This window comes from Bison bison, unplaced genomic scaffold (assembly GCF_000754665.1).
Source record: "Bison bison bison isolate TAMUID 2011002044 unplaced genomic scaffold, Bison_UMD1.0 scf7180017864109, whole genome shotgun sequence".
Lineage (NCBI taxonomy): Eukaryota > Metazoa > Chordata > Mammalia > Artiodactyla > Bovidae > Bison > Bison bison.
The window spans coordinates 1,027,817-1,042,663 of record NW_011494681.1 but is presented as its reverse complement, the minus strand read 5'-3'; the positions used below and the strand labels follow the sequence as shown (position 1 = coordinate 1,042,663).

Genomic DNA, 14,847 nt, shown 5'->3' with positions numbered 1-14,847 from the left:
GGCAGACCTTTGTGCGCCTCCCCCTTAGCCTCCTGCCGTTTTGTTTAAATCCAGTAAATGGACGCATGGAGATCCCAGCAGCCGCCTGGTAAGTGGCTGTACAAAGAAATGATAGGAAGGCACGTATTCTTGTTTTGCTGCCATTTTTTACCAAATCTCACCTAAAGGCAGTTGACAACAAGAGGCCAGCATCCAGTAGCCAGTGTTCAGTGGGAAGGATTACAAGGGAGATGGGGGTTACCGGCAAGCATTTACCTAGCCCGCCCGTGGGAAGCACTGAGCTGGCCGGAGGAGCCTCCCTGCCAAAATGTCAACAATTAATGCAACTATTCAGCAACTAGAAGCTTAGTGGCAACTTCTGCGTTTTTCCAAGTGTTTCACAAACTGCTCAAAGCAAGCCCTACTGTGCAGAATATGATACTCACAGCTTCTCAGACTAGAAATAATTCACTGAAGTCTTCTTGGTCAGGTTCCTTGTCCTTCTATTTAATCCTCAGGCAAAATACCCGCTTAGCTTTTTCACCCTTGCACTACTGGAAATGCTATCCCTGCATGATCTGGCTAAACTTCCTTCATCACACAGGGCAGTGCTGGATTCTTTTAACCAGGATTTGTAATTTGTTTCAGCCTGGAGCAGTTATCCCAATGAATAGGCCTCTGACTTTAGCCTGAATTCTGTGACTTGATCCCCTGAATAAAATGCACTTTTTGCTGCCGCCATAGCACCTGTCGTGACCACGGTTTGCAATACATGGACTGCATCAATAAAAGGCATTTGGGGGTTGTGCTGGTACAATACTTTGTATTGATAACTCCTTAAGTTTTTCGCATTCAAGAAGGATTTTGAGAGGATAGCTCAGGTGAGAACAAGCATTTCCTTGGGTCCTGGCAGTTTTGTCTGAACTTAACAGATCTGTGCTGCATTATGAAGGACATTAAGAGGAACAAAGATATGTGAAATATGCAGTTGAGTTTTTTAAAAGTCAAAATGACTCCATCATTCATCCTACTGATAGTGTTATTGTTTGATCTCACAATTCAAATAAAAACTTTACTTTGCCTTATGTATATTTGGGGAAAAAAATAGCAGTAGTCATTTATACACAGGCTAAAAGAAAAACGTATTCTTGTGGCATTTGCTGGGTGGTTTTTGCTCGTCTGTCTATTAATATTTGCACATTTGAGTAATGTTTGCAAGTTCTGCTTCATCAGAGGTGGTCATTATGGAATTGGCCATAATTTTCTGTGTACCGATTACCAGACTGCTTTACACAGGTGGTTTGGACTTGATTACAGACAGCTTATCTGCCATGAAGACACCTTTGAATATGGGTACCAGGTTGGGAGATTCAGTGGCTTGTTCTTAATAGCACTACAGTTCTATTCTGTAGCACAGGACTTCATGTCTAAGTTGTATAAATAAGAGTAGAGATTACTGAAGTCAATCCTGGGCCAGTTGGTTTCTTTTTTTCTTTTGTTCTCACTGTCATTTGTTTTTTGTGAGGGATGGCCTTCTTGTTGTTGTTTAGTCGCCCAGTCGTGTCCAACTCTTGCAACCCCATGGCCTGTAGCCTGCTAGGCTCTGCTGTCCATGGGATTTCCCAGGCAAGAACACTGGAGTGGGTTGCATTTCCTCCTGCGGGGCATCTTGCTGATGCAGGGATTGAACCTGTGTCTGCTCGATTGGCAGACAGATCCTTTATCACTGAGCCTCCAGGGAAGTCCTGGTGCCTACTAACAAGCTCCCATACTTAATACTGGGAATGAAAAATCACCCTGATCCCTCTTAGTAATGCCAGCGGTCGCCTCCTGTTGGGAAAGGGTGTTGTAGCTGGTGTGTCGTGACTGTTAGTCCCAGGTTGTTTTAGATTATACCAACACTGGGGTCTCACGTGTCACTCTTGCCAGGTGCTGAGCAAAGCAGAGAGGACCAGGACTCAGTGGGGGTGGCTTCAGTCCTGCTGGGCCAGCCTCTCCTCACTCCTGCTCATTTCCTTAGCATTTGCAGGGGACACAAACACATGTGTTGGCAGAGGGGGAAAATGGTAATAATACTTCCTCTGATCAAAGGAGAGTTTTATGATAATGAAAAAATCAACTTTGGAGAGAGATGGATGTGTAATATCATAGGGACACCTAAGTAGAAGTCACACACAGTTCTTCCAAACTTCATGAACAGCACTTGGAGAAAATACAACAGAAAGACCCGTATGTGGCTTTTGTTGATAAAACTAAAAGAAATCTCATAAATATAAGATCAGTTTCATGTAAAAATGGAAGAAAAGTGATTATGAGTTTGTTCTAGTTTGAACACCAAATGAATCACTTATTTTAAAGTAGCTGAGGCCCCTTGTCACTGATAGAGGTGAATTTCAGTTCTTTATCTTGTTCAGGCTGGCAACCCTCATTATAAAAGGCCTATGTATTCAGGGGTCTAATAGAGTCTCGTAAACATATGGAAGACAGATGGAGGAAAATGAGAAGGGGCTGTAATAAAAGTATACAGCAGTGTTTTTATGTTCTTGAGCGCCCCTTTTAGGGAGCTGGAGCCATATGGAGCCGGGTGGAGCCATATGGTGGTGGTCCACATGGCCCCAGTGGCAGTGAGGGAGAAAGGTACATGGGAGGAAATAAATGATTCGGGTTGGGATGAGCCTGATCTTGATTCTTACATTCCTGTACCTGCCAGAGGCTGGGGAAGTCAACCAAACAAGAGATGCAAGTTATTCCCCATCTCTTTGCCACAAAAGTCACTTCATTGTTAAAGTGTAGGTTCACGGCCCAGTAGAAGAGACTTATACTCAGAAAGGAAAGTTCAAGCGATTGCTAGTTGATGTTAATATGCAAGCAGGAAAAAAAGTTTACTTAATTGAGTGGAATAGAAATATGAGATAATGTATTTTTGTTATTACCTGAATTAAGAATAGAATAGAAAACAACAATTCATATAGTATTCTATCACCATATCAAACTGAGTTTTAAAAGCAAAAAATATTGGAGATGCTTACAAGCAACCTACTAATGATTTTCCTAAATGATTTGACCCACATGACACTATGCTTATTTTCATATCATAATCTTCTGTGTGCCTACCTTTCCCCTCTGGTAGTACCAGGCACAAAAATCCATCCTTTGATTATCTCTGGAATGAATGAATGCATAATCCTTCCTTGTTTAAAATTGAAAAACTATTTGAGTCTGGTAACTGGATATCTGTTGGTGAACATGCAAAGACTGAAGCTGTTTGCAAAGATTTCCTTTTCTTTCAAGGTACAGGTTCTGACTTGAAGGATTTGGAATGTTAGAGGAAAATCAAGCAGCTCTGTCTTCCATCTTCCCAGAAATAGGACAGATATCACTGGGCATTCCTAGCCCAGGAGACTTACACGGAAGGCAAGAAGCAAGAAAACCAGTTTGTTGTGTGTGGAGGAGCTGGGGGGATGGAGGTCTAAGTCTGTACCACTGCCCTGGTCCGCAGTGGTGGCTGCTCCTGTTTAAGCCCTTCCCCTCCCTGGAAAGGATGCAAGATGCTTCTGTTAGGAATAACGATTTCTGTTTCAAAGTGGGGCAGATGGGGGCGACACACTGTGTATCCTATGGATTACACAGAGAAAATCCTTCTTACTGATTTTTTTTCCTACATCTGCATTATGATGAGTCTACTTTAGGGGAAACGTGAGCAAAGGACATTATTTGCTGCCCTGTTTCTTCTGTGTCTTGGGTTTTTTTTCATCTTTTCAAAGCAAATATGCTTGTGATAACAGGTTTTCAAGAAAAACAGAGACTAGGATAGTGGAAACAGGTAAAGCCTATCAGCCAATGCTTACTAGGCTTGACCTGCTTTCTTCCAGGTATGGCTGTTCTTACTTCATGAGGTTGCCTTCAGGATATCGTGGACTCAGTGTGTGTTGACCACAGTGTAGTCTGTGCAAGTGGGTGTACTTTCAGTGGCATCTACAAGGCTCCTTACATCATGGAGTAAGTGAGTCCCTTACCTGTGTAGCGAGGCCACCACCTCTGTGAAAGTTAATACCCGGGTTATGTCATAGAAGCGTCTCACTTAATTGATGGGGTGCCACAGCTGCTCTCCATCTCCAGCTTAGTAGTGTTTTTGGAGCACTGCATTGATGGGACCTTGAGTGGAACTAGAACAGCATGACAGTTTTTCACTGACTTTTTTACCTTCTTCCCCCTGCCAACAGCAAACCTGTCCTGAATACATGATACATACTTCTTTTGAAGGAAAATTAAGAATGCCTTTTTTCCTGATCATTGGAAATACAGAAGACAATTTAGGTGAACTTCTTCCTTAATTTCCTTATCTTTTAGGATTTCTGAAAAGCTGTTGGGTCCTCTTCCAGGCTTTCTTTTGCAAGTGACAAGATCTTTTTAAGCCTGTGCCCGCATGGCTGTGGAGGACTAGAACTTTTGGGGGCTGGCACAGAGCTTTTAGATGGTTGGGAGGCTCCCCATGGTTTTATGCAGTTAACATGCATGTAACATTATCTTGGATTTGTCTTTTTATTTTTGTGGTACCATGTGACACGTCATAGACCAGTCATAGATCTTATCTGTGTCTGCATCATTGGCTGCACATGGGGCATTTTTCAAAATACCAGGATCTGAGTCCCACCCCAGAGATGCTGATTCAGTTGACCTGAGTTGAGACCTAGGCCTTATGGTCTTTGAAAGCTCCGCAGGTGATGCTGTGCGTAGGCAGGTCTGAGAGCCACAGAGCTAGCATGATGACTGTGTCTCCCCACTTTCTTCAAAGACAAATTCCAAGCGTCAAATAGTTATGCATTTGCCCCTGGAAGCTAGGGGGGAGTCATTTCCACTTTGCCCCACCGCCCTCCCCACTCCCTCTCCTGGGCTCATATCTGGCCTCGTATCCACTGTTTCCTGCCCCAGTACCTCTGCAGCCTAAGTTCAGAATCACAAACCTGCATTGTTGGTCGAGCCTCTAAAACAGTTTTGAAAAGAGGAGATAATCCAGGGAAACAGTGGTGCTGGTCACACAGCTCTTTGCTCTCAATTCTTGGAATGAGGAGGCAATGGTATAGTGAGCAAAACCCATTTGGATTTTTGCCAGGGTTCTGTCATGCCCCACGGATCTCTGGGTGGTCCTTCAGTCTTACAGCTGAGAATGTTTACTTCTGTAAGAAATGATGTTTTGAGGAAGAATATGCAGACAGCAGAGTAGAAGGGGCATTCAGATGAGATTCAAAGTGTTGGTTCCTGGTTCTGGACTCGATTAGTAAACTAGCCTGAGACCTTGAGCAGATTTCTGAAGTGTCTTTCATCACTAAAATGCTTTGGTCCAAAGAGATTTATATCAACCCTTTCCTTTCAAAATATGTCACAGAACCCTGAAATTCTAGATTTGGAGCCCCTAGTGTTCATGCAGCCACCTGCCAGAACCTCACGGTCATTTTATGCTTACCTCACCATCACTTAGGCATGCGCAAGGACTTAGGTCATTTGGCCTGACTCTTGTTGCTCTTGTCTTCCTGCTGTATTTCTTCAGCCCCACTCAGAGAGCAGTTAGAATGTTGATGGGGTAACAGACTTGGAATTCAAGGCTCAGTGGCCCTATCTGGTGATGACTTAAGCGTGTTTGTGTAGAACCTGGTCCAGTGGGAAACTTCTTAAGTTCCTTTCAGAAATTATGTTATAATGTTTACAAAGAACAGCTTTGATTTATCACCAACTAGTAAAATACATTTGCAGAGACTTTTATTACCAGGCCATTTTGGGTAGTTCAGAAACAGTCTTTTGCCAGAGAAAAGCAGTGGGTTTTCCCCCCAGTGGTGAAATGTACTGCATCCCTGCTCTCAGACTAGCACTCCCTCTGTAATTCCTCTACTTTTAACTTTACACACTGCTCCTGTAAAAAAATACAACAGTGTATTTTTGAGTGTCCAGTTTATATATGCATGTGAAAGTGAAAGTTGCTCAGTCGTGTCTGACTCTTTGCAACCCCATGGACTATATAGTCCATGGAATTCTCTAGGCCAGAATACTGGAGTGGGTAGCCTTTCCCTTCTCCAGGGGATCTTTCCAACCCAGGGATCGAACCCAGGTCTCCCGCATTGCAGGCAGATTCTTTACCAGCTGAGCCACAAGGGAAGCCCAAGAATTTTGGAGTGGATAGCCTATCCCTTCTCCAGCAGATCTTCCCAACCCAGGAATCAAACTGGGGTCTCCTGCATTGCAGGCAGAGCCTTTACCAACTGAGCTATTAGGGAAGCCAATATACATGTGATGAATGCCAAAGAAAATTTTAATTCCTTCCTTCCACAATTATCTCTGACCTCTACTATTATGTAGGCACTGTTGTAGCCACGGGACACAGCTATAAACAGAACACCGCAACTCCTCTGTGGGGCTTACATTTTAATGGGGGGAGTCAGCCAAAAAACAGAGAGGGAACCAGTGGATGTGAAAGATGTGATATGAATGGGTGCTAAATAACCAATCTCATTACAGGCACTAGTGTGGGAGAACTGTATCTATATGCCATTAAAGATGAAGAAGCTATATTTTAGCATATCTGAAGTAGTATAGAGAATTAACATGAAGCTTCTGGTCTTATTCAGCAAAGTTCAGAACCGAAGGAAATAGTTGAAAAAATAAATAGATACAAGACATAAAAGGAATTTGAAGTAGGCATGGGTCTCCCCAGATGGTACTTGCTTCAGCTAGAAGTTGTAGGCTTTATATCGCTGGAGTTGCTTGGTATCAGCCGTTTACCTTCCTGACCTGTGCAGATAACTTTCTCAGAGACTCATAACTGAACTAGGTTGCCACTTGAGGTCTTTTTCAGCTTTATGGAGCTGTCAATTTTAAATATTAGGTTAATTCTGTTTGCATACATGCTAATGAAAAAAATCAACGAAAGACTGAAGAAATTCATTAGCCTTGACTCCAGCTGCCTTGGGTGTGCCTCAGATGCAGATGAGAGACCCACTGTTCAGCAAAGGCTTGTTTTTCCAAATAAAGTGAAGGCTTGAAACAGCAATCCACAGTGACAGTGAAAATCCCGAAAGTGCCGTTGAGAGAGCACTAGGAATAAAAGTGCTCATATAAGCGTCTGGTTTCTGTTCTGCTCTGTAATCTTTGTGCATTTGGTTTGGTTTCTTGGCAGTTCCCTTAGCTTCTCTCCTAATTGCTAATATGGAGAATGTGTTGTTATTGCTGATTGCAATCGAAGTATTGGAAGACTTTATAAATTAATATTGACAAAGTGACAAGATAATTAGAATTGTGTAGAAATTTCTTTCTCGGTTGCCTCATTTATGAAAGCAAAGAACTTAGATCACATGACATCTGAGGCCCCCTCCAGTTTTGAGAGCCAGGTTTTGACACCACTCCATTTATCTGAACGTCTGCTCCCTTAGAATGATGCTTGTATAGGATGATTATCTCCAGCTAATGGACAGAGACACCAAGGCAGAAGAAGTTAACTAAGGTGCTTCAGAGATAGAGGGATCATTTGAATCTGGAAATGAACCCAGCTGTGTTCGTAGCTTTATCTCAGACATCTTTTTTGTCTAGTTACTAGAGTCATGGATAAAAGGCAGAATTGAAGGAAAAAATCTACCATTCACCTCTAGCTATAAACCTCAAATCAAGCATTTTAGTAGTCACTTTAGGGAGAACTACTCTCCAGCACAAAGACTTGCTTCTTGGTCTCCAGCTGTGAGTAAAGTGGCCACTGCATTGGCTGACTGCTTCCAGAAGGTTACACAAGACCGAGGGTGTGAGGGAAGAGGTCCTAATTATTAGCTGATGCTGTATCAGACCACTCACATGAGAAATGATTAAAAATCAGATTTTAACTGAATTTCATTTGAGGTGTTCATCTTCTGAACTCATCTATTCACACCACCTTTGAACAAGTGATATTATGAATAATAACAAGGGAATTGATGCTTTTACACTGCCAGTAGATTGTGGGTTAATTAATACTCCTGTTGGTAATGAAGCCAGGTGAAATGAAGTGAGACAGAGCTGAAGCATAAGGTCATTAATGTAGGCTGATTAATAATGGAAATGTGGAAGTTTTCATTACAACATGAGCGATGGGAAAAGGAGATGTTTATTGGATAAGGACATAAGCAGAAGTACAGCCTACTTTTCAGGGAAGCTATTCCTGTTTAGAACACATTGGGTCAGTGGAATACGTTTTTCAAAATCACATCATTTTCATGTTTTATACCACATGATCTCTTCCAGGACAAGTGTAAGTCTAGAGCACATAGAAACAAGCTAAAGTACTGTAGGGCTGTGGGAAATTAATTTCAGGAGGATCTGAAGATAGGAAATGGAAAATGAAGCACGCAAGGGGCAAGAATTACCTTAGAAATAGACCTTTAGTCTCCTGACTATAGGAATTTTGAAAAACTTGTGCATCTTCACAAGAGTTTTTGGACTTTCTTCTTTGAATACTTCTTTGATATTTTATGGAAAATATCAATAACTTTATGATGGGTTAGACTGAAGGCCAGGTCCTGGACACAGGAAGCGAGGTAGAGGATCTTTGAAAGTTTCTTTGGCACATTATGTCCTAAACGAAATACACATGTGACTGCTTGTTTCTGTGAAGTCTGTCCTGGTGGCGTGTCCTCAACCCCCCAAACCACCAGGGTCTCCCTTTGTAAACTGTAGCCAGAGCAAAAGACTTAGAAATGAATGGAGTTCCTCCTTTATTCACCTTTGCACATTTTATTTGCCTTATTCCCCTTATTTCCATTTTCTTTGCCTCAGATGCTCAATTTGGTCCTCATATCTTTCGATAGACAGCTGTGGGGAACCTTAGGTGTTTCTTTTTTGTAGTTCAGTAAATTCTAATCTCCTTGAATGGCTAGTGGATAAATTATTACAAATAATAAAATACTCTGGTACACTGAGAGTTGCCATACATATGTGCATAAATTACCAAATTTCAAAGAATCAAAATATATAAAATTACCATCTATTTTTAAATATAAAGCATAAAGGCCCTAATAAGTCACAAAATATGTAGAATATCTTTGGTTTTATAATCATGTGAATAAGATATTGGCTTAAATCTGTATAGTCTCTTTGACATAGTGTGAAGGTTGCTTTTTAAACACAAACCCAGTATTACTTGTAGTTTTTCTTATAAAGATGTGTTTGAGAAAAGCTTTGTTTAGATTTCCCTTTATATTTTGTCTCCCTAATATATATCTTTTAAAAACAAAGGATGCTACTTCTTTCTATTTATAGTTCTATAATCTATAATCTCTGTAGCACAGTTTCTCAGTTAATTTGTGCTGATTTTTATTCTTAATAAACTTTTGGGAGGGGGGAGTTCTTTTTAAAAGGAAAATGAATTTTTATTTCCTTAAAAAGAAAATGCTTTTCTCGTCTTAAAGTTTTAAAAATGACTGCATTTTCTCAGTGAATTTGGGGTATATTGGCACACTTAATATTGTACTTTAGTAGAAACACTTGTGATTTTGTGAGGGTCCAGCTGTATTTCCAGAAACTTGTTTAAATGTGTGATATGAGTCAGGTATTTTTGGAGCAGCAGATTCTAAAATTTCTGGAGATATGATACTGTCTCAAAAGTGTGTTTAATTTTAGCAGAACCATAGTTTTAATGTAACATCAGCAAATGAAATTACTCGAGACTGTGTTTAAAGCAATTCAGTGGATTAAAAACAACTCTTCTCTCTGTCCCTCTGTTCCCTTCTCTCCCTCAGAGATCTTGTGTGTCATCTTTACTCTTGATGGAATTAATGTGAGATCATCAAATGTTCTCGTCCGTATTTTTAAATACTGTGACATTGTCCTCAGTCAAAAATTTTAGGGTCCTGTCAGAAAATGGGGGAAAAAGTGATTCTTCAATACAAGAGTGTGTATTTCAGATAGTCTTATAAGTGTCAGGAAGGAATGCTAGTGGATGGCAGTCTGTTGATTATAATCACCGCATGTTAGAGTCTCTCACAGCGTGTTTCTATCAAATTACGGCTTTAGGTAAAGTGTACAAAGCCACAGAATTGTTGTAATTGACAAGCACATGTCTAAAAGGGATATTCTTCAAGTGAGAGAATTTTTGTCTTTAACACACCTATAATTGAGCTTTTCCTCATTTCTCTCTGCAGTCTTTCTCATTATAACCTTCCCCTCCCATTTCCCATTATCCTCATTTTCTGCCCTTGGGGCTTTCTTGCTCTACAATCGAAACCATTCTTTTCATTCTGTTTGCTGCTTTTTTGCCTTGTACTTAAGGCTGCTGTTGGGCTGTCAGTCCTTCCCCCAAATCCCAGAAATAAATATGAAATGAGACAGAATTGGGAGGTATGGGTGAACAGAAAGTGTGGAAAACTAAAATGTCTTATTGTAATACCCAGAATATCTTGTTGTAATCTAAATAGTGGCAGGAGATTACTTTCAGAGCAATGCTATATCCTTCTCTGCTTCACACTTACCCTTCTTGTCTGTTTTCAGCATACAGGATACTTGATGAACCTTCTAATTTTTAAATCTTTTAATCCTATAAATGAGCTTCACTTAGTGTGAAGATGAAAAGCAGAAGTTAAAATTTCCCATCTCATGCCTAGTAGGATATTTCTATTTAAATGCTCAGTCTAAAAATGAACAGGAGTTTGGGTGAGTGGTGTTTATATCAGCGCTGGTGATAGATAGTAGTTTTAATATTAAAGCATCTGGTATTTTCTTTCTACATCCCTTTCTGTGCCTTAAATAGTCTTGTTATGAAGAAAGATTTACATAGTATTTAGAGCAAGTTAATCCCCCCCACCACACACACACAGAATTTTCTTCCTGTTTTGCTTGATAGCACGTATTTTATTTTTGTGTAGCAGGCTTATAGATACTGTAAATCCAGTGTCGTGTATTTTGTTAAGGAAAAAAAAAAAAAGCATAGAGAGAACAGGATGGAGATATTTCCATCCTAATTTTAGCTCTTGTCCCCAGAGTTGAACATGTAAAATGTGACCTCCTGTGTCTTAGTTCAGTTTGGTCTGAATTTGAAGGCATTGCAAAGCCATTTTCATTCACTACTGATGACTTTTATAGAAAGATTTGATTAGGCTCAAATTCTGCCATTGCTGATTAGCATATTGTGAGTGTATCATATCTCAGAATTATTATGACCATTTACACTATTTGACCGTATTCTGGGGGAGGTTGTTGGTTCTTTTAAAAAGAGATCAGAAACATGCAAGACAAATGTTTCTTTATCAGCACATTCTAGAAATTCACAATAGTGAGATTAGGGTAAATTCACAACACTCATCTCTCTTTAAATGTACTTTTCCTGCTTATGATAGTTGAGAAACTTGAGAACGAGACCACATTATTGATACTGTATTTGAGTTCCTGATTTTCTGTGCGTATATATTTTTTGTGATTAGGCATGGCTGCATATAACAGAAAATCTCGAACAGTGATGTACACAAATATCCATATACTTCTGTCTCATGTGCAAATAGAAATAAAGAAATGCACTCCAGAGCTGGTAAGGCACATCTGAAATCAGCTAGAGGTATGATTCCTTCCAGCTCTTTGCTCCAGTGTCCCTATACATTTCTGTCCTTTCAAAGTAATATAAACATATTGTAGTTTAAAGTGCCATGTAAACACTTTTTTAAAGCCTATAAAGATTAAGTCTTATATTTTTCTCTATAGGTGAGTATTTACACTAATCTCATGTATTCTTTTTTTTTAAATTGAAGTATAGTTGAGTTATAATGTTGTGCCAATTTCTGCTATACAGCAAAGTGATTCAGTTATATACATTAAGACATTATTTTTTTACATTCTTTTCCATTGTACTTTATCACGTATATTGAATATAGTTCCCTCGGCTATGCATTAATTATAATCTTGTGTATTCTTACTTCTCAGGGCTTATTTAACTGTAAGTACCTTTCTCTTGTGTAATTTGAACCACTGACTTCATGATTGAGAATTCTTCATCTTTTACTCCCAAATTCTCCCTACTAGTTGTGAGAAATATTTTTCATAAATAAACAACATATACAAAGAAGTAGTTCATGTCATAAGGCTTTGAAGAAGTTTTTTAAACACTAGCACAAATTAAAATTATTCTTCTCAGGGTAGGCTATAGTATACCACTTTATATATTATTGTATTCCTGGTGATATTTCAGAACTCATATGTGCCCATTACATATCTGTGTGGATCAAATCACCGTGAATCATGCTAACAGAGAAACTTAAGAATGTTCTTAGGCTTATGAGTAGTACATTTACTTTAAAACAAAACAAAACTGACTTCTTATTAGAACCATTTGAGACAAGGAATATGTATGAGTGCCTTCAGCCAAAAGGCAAAAAATACCTTGCCCAGTGGCAGGTGATACGTGTTTAATGGCCTGTTTATCCAGAGGTTGGACTGATAGGTGATAACTGAGGTGAGGGACAGCCAAGACATTGACATGCAAGTCAGTTCTTTTGCTTTAGGAAAGAGTGAACACGATTTAACATGACTAATGATTTCCAGTATCTGTAATGTCTAATACAGAGAAGTTTATGTAGAAGAAAAGGAATTTTATGATTTGACCTTTAAAAAAAATTGTTTTCCTTTCTGTCTTTACATTTCAGTTGTTTAAAATATGAATATGTGTAGTGGCCATTAAAATATCTTAAAAGCATTGTGAATTTGTGGACTGTCTTAATCCTTCTCTGTGACGATCATTTCTACCTTTGGAAAAGTCAATCGGTCGATCTCTCGTAGCTGTGTGCTATTGCCAGGTGCTTGCTAGGAAATAGAAACAAAGTGGTATTTGAGTAGGGATAAAGGGACTCTAGCATGCTGGCATGCAGATGAAAAACAACTTCACCGGGGCATCTCTGGCCATTCAAGGCCCATAAAATGACTAGGTTCCTTTATGGTGCTTTCCCCTATCTCAACCCAGGATTTTGTGACTTTCCTGCATTTCCTTTCCCCCTATCCCTGACACGGACAGTTTGACTCGACACCCTCAGGAGAGCATCACACAGTTAGAAACATTGCTGAGGCTCGGCCCAGCTTAGGGCCTGAGCCCCTTCTGACATTAACTTGCATTAACATGGTGGTGGTTTTCCTTACTTATCTCAGTCTTGGTGTCACCATCCTGCAAAGATATAAGCCCTACCTACCTCCTAGGGTGGCTGTGAGGAGCAGAGACCAGCTGGGTGAAGCTTGTGATACAGCTCACAGTATGTGGTCCATAAAGAGTGGCTGGGTTTTTTTTTTTTTTTTTCACACAGACTAGCACTCTTTTCCCTTCCAGTGTTTCCCTATCACCCACCAAAACCACCACTAGCTTTCTGGGGCATGGTAAGGAACAGGCGTGGTTCAAAGCAAATTTGAGTCTCTCTGAGGCTAAAACAAAACAAAATAAAAACAAGACTGGTCAGCAAAAACAAGACCGGGAGCTGACTGTGGCTTAGATCATGAACTCCTTATTGCCAAATTCAGATTTAAATTGAAGAAAGTAGGGAAAACCACTAGACCATTCAGGTATGACCTAAATCAAATCCCTTAGGATTATACAGTGTAAGTGACAAATAGATTCAGGGAATTAGATCTGATAGACAAAGTGCCTGATGAACTATGGTTTGTGACATGGTACAGGAGGCAGGGATCAAGACCATCCCCAAGAAAAAGATGCAAAAAAGCAAAATGGATGTCTGAGGAGGCCTTACAAATAGCTGTGAAAAGAAGTGAAGCGAAAATCAAAGGAGAAAAGGAAAGATAAGAAAAGATAAGAAAGGAAAGAACTCTGTTCTTCAGAGTTCCGAAGAACAGCAAGTGAAGTGAAGCGAAAATCAAAGGAGAAAAGGAAAGATAAGAAAGATAAGAAAAGGAAAGAACTCTGTTCTTCAGAGTTCCGAAGAACAGCAAGGAGAAATAAGAAAGCCTTCCTCAGTGATCAATGCAAAGAAATAGAGGAAAACAACAGAATGGGAAAGACTAGAGATCTCTTCAAAAAAATTAGAGACACCAAGGGAAAATTTCATGCAAAGATGAGCTCAATAAAGGACAGAAATGGTATGGACCTAACAGAAGCAGAAGATATTAAGAAGAGGTGGCAAGAATACACAGAAGAACTACACAAAAAAGATCTTCACAACCCAGATATTCACGATGGTGTGATCACTCACCTAGAGCCCGACATTCTGGAATGAGAAGTCAAGTGGGCCTTAGGAAGCATCACTATGAACAAAGCTAGTGGAGGTGATGGAATTCCAGTTGATCTATTTCAAATCCTAAAAGATGATGCTGTGAAAGTGCTGCACTCAATATGCCAGCAAATTTGGAAAACTCAGAATTGGCCACAGGACTGGAAGAGGTCAGTTTTCATTCCAATCCCAAAGAAAGGCAATGCCAAAGAATGCTCAAACTACCGCATAATTGCACTCATCTCACACGCTAGTAAAGCAATGCTCAAAATTCTCCAAGTCAGGCTTCAACATTACATGAACCGTGAACTTCCTGATGTTCAAGCTGGTTTTAGAAAAGGCAGAAGAACCAGAGATCAAACTGCCAACATCGGGTGGATCATAGAAAAAGCAAGAGAGTTCCATAAAAAACATATAATCTGCTTTATTAACTAGGACAAAGCCTTTGTGTGAATCACAACAACTTGTGGAAAATTCTTCAAAATTCTCTGGACCACCTGACCTGCCTCTTGAGAAATCCGTATGCAGGTCAGGAAGCAACAGTTACAACTGGACATGGAACAACAGACTGGTTCCAAATAGGGAAAGGAGTATGTCAAGGCTGTATATTGTCACTCTGCTTATTTAATGTATATGCAGAGTATATCATGAGAAACGCTGGGCT

General features: G+C 39.9%; 1 protein-coding gene across 11 annotated transcripts in view; it reads left to right on the top strand.

Moving 5' to 3' along the window:
• The window catches only part of RAPGEF5 (Rap guanine nucleotide exchange factor (GEF) 5), a 360,172-nt gene that overhangs the window by 287,767 nt on the left and 57,558 nt on the right, over window positions 1-14,847 (top strand). The gene's annotated exons all lie outside the window — the stretch shown is intronic.